This window comes from Artibeus jamaicensis, unplaced genomic scaffold (assembly GCF_021234435.1).
Source record: "Artibeus jamaicensis isolate MK-2021 breed Jamaican fruit bat unplaced genomic scaffold, CSHL_Jam_final contig_415, whole genome shotgun sequence".
Classification (NCBI taxonomy): Eukaryota; Metazoa; Chordata; class Mammalia; order Chiroptera; family Phyllostomidae; genus Artibeus; species Artibeus jamaicensis.
This window is the reverse complement of record NW_026521823.1, coordinates 38,981,716-38,986,616: the sequence shown is the minus strand read 5'-3', so window position 1 is coordinate 38,986,616 and position 4,901 is coordinate 38,981,716.

Below are 4,901 nucleotides of genomic sequence, written 5' to 3'. Positions count from 1 at the left end.
CCTTCAGCAAGATCCAAATTTTATTTCCAAAAAACAGACCTTCAAAAGTTAAAAATTAATTGCCGGAGACCACTTCAGAATTCCAGGAGCCAGCAAAGCTCGCGGGCCACGTGTATGACCCGGGTGACCTTGCGCTTTCCTGGTTGGTGTTCTAGTCGGTGACTAGGGCAGACAGGGAGCCGGTCCCACGGCCACGCTGTGCAGAGAGCTGGCAGGGTCTTCGGGTCTCACACTTGGACAAGAGCAAGGATTACGTGCCCCCTTAAAGAAACAAAACCAAGCATCTTCAGTAGAAAACGAGCCACCTCTCTTTGCAAGAGCCAGGTGCTGTGTGGCCATCTGAAGGCCTTTGGGGCAACGTGAGAGGAGTGGTCACTGTGTCACCACGGAGCGGACCAAACCCTGGACCGGAAGCATGGATTCAAATCCAGCAGCCCCCTAAGCCTGTGACCTGGGCTCATCGTCTTTCTCTCTGTCAGCTGCTCGTTGCAAAGTGAAAGGATGGGGCCGAAGGACAGCAGTGGTCTCAGGAAGTGGCAAAGTTCTACCCCAGGGTGTTTCCTTGCATTCCACCTTTCCAAGCTTGTTTCTCCACCCAGTAATAAAGCCTCAGGGCAGACCTGTGAACTTGACTTCCCTTCTCTCTGCTCTGGCAGTGCTCACAGGTAGCTCTGACTGTGGCCCCGAACTGTGCTGGGCTCAGGACTCTATAGCAGTGACTTCCGCTGGCTGAGCCTTGCTGGTTCCTTGTGTGCACATGTCTGGGTTTGCTCTGGGGTGACAACCCACTGTACACTTGTGGTCAAGGTCACCAGGGACCATCGCTGAGACCTGCTGCAGTGGCAGCAGGGACCAGGGCACACTGGTGAATGACTAATGGCCCCAAGGGCTGTCATTTCCTCCGCCACAGGCACGGTTCCCAGATGTGCTTCCTGGGCACCACCGAGTTTTATGACTTCAGGAAAACGTGTTTCCTTGTGATGAAGTGGCAAGGCTGGTTACTGTCCTTTGAATCTGTTCTCATTTGCTAGTGCAGATTTTCTTATTTTAGCACACACTAGAAACATAAAATGAAATTTCAATGCCTAAATCATACCCTTTTAAAAAACTTTTCATTCTCTAAAACGCTACGTCAGAGAAGCCTGTTTTAAAAAGACAGCTAGTATCTGTTCATTTATTTTTATTTCAAATGACATTTTATGAAAAAAATGCAGTAATATAAACCTATTTTATTTATCTGGTGTGTCCATAATTAAGCTACAAAAAAAAAATCATTCCCATTTGCTTTCAGATGACTGGGGAGTTTTGTTTGTTTGCTTGTTTTAAACTCAAACTTAGACATGCTACTTACTCCTATGTAAAATGTTGTAGTATCTCATCTGACTATTTTAAAAAGTATAGTTTATAAAGCAGTGGTTCACTTTTCACAGCATTAGAACGTTCTGCGTGAAAGTGCGATAAATTCGGAACAGGAGACAGAGGAGGGTCGAGACTGAGCCTGGGATGGGTGTTGGGACGGGTGTTGGGACGGGTGTTTGGGACGGGTGTTGGGATGGGTGTTGGGACGGGTGTTTGTTTGGGACAGGTGTTTGTTTGGGACGGGTGTTGGGACAGGTGTTGGGACGGGTGTTTGGGACAGGTGTTTGTTTGGGATGGGTGTTGGGACAGGTGTTTGTTTGGGACGGGTGTTAGGCACCGTGGGGGGTGGCTCCAGCCACGCCCGGGCGGTCCTCCTCGTCCCTCCCCACCCCGTGGCTAGGGAAGTCTTTAGAAATAAAAATCTGCTTGCCTGTCTGCGGGGGGCTGAACGATGCCCTTGTCCCAGAGCCCTTTGCCGAAGTCCTGCCCGCGGAACCTCAGAATGGGGCTGTTTCTGGAGATCAGGCCTTTAAAGAGGGAATGAGTTTAAAGTGAGGTCACTAGGGTGGACCCTAATCCAACTGACTGGCGTCCTTATAAAACAAAAAAGGGAGTCAAGACACAGACACCCCCCCAGGACAAACTGCCTGAGGGGAAACGCAGGGAAAGACCACCACCTGCAAGTCGAGCAGACAGGCCTCCGAGGAAACCCACCCTCTGCAGACACTGGATGTCAGACTCGGAGCTTGGCCTCTGGAACTGTGCAAAAATAAATTCTTGTCTTGTCAGCCACTCTGTCTGCGTGGTTTTGCAATGGCCACCCTAGTAAACTGATTCTCTCTCTCTCACACACACACACACCACGCACACTCTTCCTTAAAACCCCCCAAGGTCCCCCACGTCCCTTAGGAGAGAGGCCCAACCCCCCGCACCCAGCCTCTGAGGCCCTGCGTGTGGGGTCCCCCAGGGCTCCACTCCAGCCCCAGCGACCCTGCGCTGTTCCGCGGCCACCCTGGCCTCGCTGCATCACACCCGCGCTCCCGGACACTCCGAACGGGCTCTTTTCCACCCGGAACGCTCTCCACCCACTCTCCTCATCTACCCACTTCCCAGCAGCCCCTCAAGGCCAGTTCCGACGTCACCCCTTCGGGTCCCCCTCTCGGGTGCAGCAGACCCTTCTGTGACGTCCCGGGGACCCTGAGCACGCTCTCTGTGGCCTGATTTTGTAAACTGCGCACACATGTACAGGATTATTTCACTCGTGTCCCCCACTTTGTCGTGACCCCTGCTGCGTTTGCTGGTCCTCACAGACAGCCCAGTGCAGAGCACGTGCTAAACCAATGCCTGTCAAGTTCATGACTGACCACGGTTTGCACCCACTGCTGGTCTGGGGGACTCGGGTGGGTCAGAATGCACAGCGGAAAGAGGAACTGGTGAACGACCCGGGTGTTGGGGGGCTCAGGCAACACACGAACGCTGAGGGGAGGAAGAAATGACTCCATCTGCGGGACTGATCTCCAGTGACCAGAACTAGTACTTAACTGATTCTGCTCTCTCCCTGTTCAGACAATAAACACCCAGACCGGCACCTGGCTGCGCACAGTCACCCTGCAAGGCACAGTCCCTGACCTTGACCTTGGCTCCTTTCCTATGACTTCTTCCCCCTGAACATCAAGATTCCCCAGAATCCCCCACCCTTTTGCCTTCTGACCATCGGTCCTCCCTTAAGAAGCAGCTTTTCTCTTGAACTCGTCATTCTTCATCAACCTGTCAGAACATCACAGTCACAAGGAATTATTTCAATAACCACATTCCTGAAGTTCACCTGGAAAGAAAGCAGAGCCAGTTGCCATCTGTCCTTAAGTGATGAGCCACACTGTTGGGGACTGTCTTCTCCTTATAGCCAACACATTGGGCGGTTAAACTAACAACCATTTTCCAAACAGTGGGCAGGTGGCATCTAGTCAGCATGGGGGGAGGCTCTCACTGTGATAACTAACTTTGGCGCTATGCCTGCTCGTTGGCCGGTGCCCTCTCAGCCCTCTCCGGGTCCCATTTGTCCAGCCCTGTGAAGGCAGGAGAGAGGGCCAGGGGACGCGTCAGCAGCGACGGTCGTGACTCAGCTCGGACCTCTGAGCACACGGCGCGGAGATGCGTCCCAGCCCTCCTCCCTGCTGCCAGCCCCTCCCTGAGGCTTTCCGAGTGTCAGACTGAAGCTGGCTTGCAATCAGTGTGGCCTAATAGAAGCGCATTTAATTATTATTTGCTGGATGTGCCCTGTGTTCTAGATGCTGTTCCGGAAGCCAGGTCAGGCTGCGATGAACGGACCCAGCAGGGGCCTGCCCACTCACACCGTGTGCTTTCCGGCCAGCGGCCCCTCGCAGGGCAGACTCACTGGACGCCCACTTGGCTGGTAATGAAACGGGCGCTAGGAACATCTTGTTTTTTTAGAACATTTCTTTAACTGGGTTATCCTCAGGCTAATACACAAAACATGCATTTCCACAAAAACCAAAACACCAGAAGTTTTTAAAAGCACGGATTTCCCACTGTCTCCTGGCCCCAGAGGAAAAGCAGTGCCAGGCAGACAGGCTCAGGGGGGCGGGGGGGGCTGTTTCCAGGCTCGTCCAGGTCACCTCACCCCGTCCTGCCCCCACTTCCCTCCCTGCAAACTGAGAAGCACAGTGAACCTGCCCCGCAGTAGGCAGGGGAAGGACAAAGGGTCCGGCACAACCAGCCACCCCCCGAAAACCCTGTTGCTTCCACGCCAGTCATTTCAAAGGCATTTCTCTTCACCCGTCCGTGCTGGGCTTTATTTTATTTTCTTTCTCACCTCCTTTTCGGTCGCCTTCCATTCCTGCCTGAGGTTCACAGTGACTTGCAATTTAATATCCACCCTGAATTTAATTAAAGTTCTGTAGCGTCTACCTCTCCCAGACCGTTCAGGAGGCGGCGAGATAAAATGCAATAAACAGCCGGGCCCACCAGACGTTCTGGCCATCACTTCTCCGGGGCTCGTGTTCCAGCGTCACGGCCATTTCCAAGCCCATCTGAAGCAGCTCAGCGGACGTGGCTCTCTTTTTATTATTGTGGTTCAACTACAGTTGCCCCCATCCCCCCATTACTCTCCCCTGCCCTACCTACTTCCCACATTCAGTCCTCCCCACCCCGCCCCCCACTGTCTTTGCAAAACAGTATGGAACTCCCTCAATAAAAAACCTAAAAATGGAACCGCCTTGTGACCCCGCAATTCCATGGCTGGGATATACCCCAAGAACCCTGAAACACCAATCCAAAAGAACCTGTGCACCCCAATGTTCACAGCAGCATTATTTACAGCAGCCAAGTGCTGGAAACAGCCCAAGTGCCCGTCAGTAAGTGAGTGGATCAAACTTGACTCTATTTTTTAACAGGGTCAAAGTCCTTTTAGAAGCCCATGCACCTGGTGTTGCTGAGTGGGGGCCTCAGCCTCTGCTCCCAGCCCCGGCTGGCACTGCTGGGGACACAGCTGAGCACTGGTGGGCAGTGAGTGGCCCTCTGCA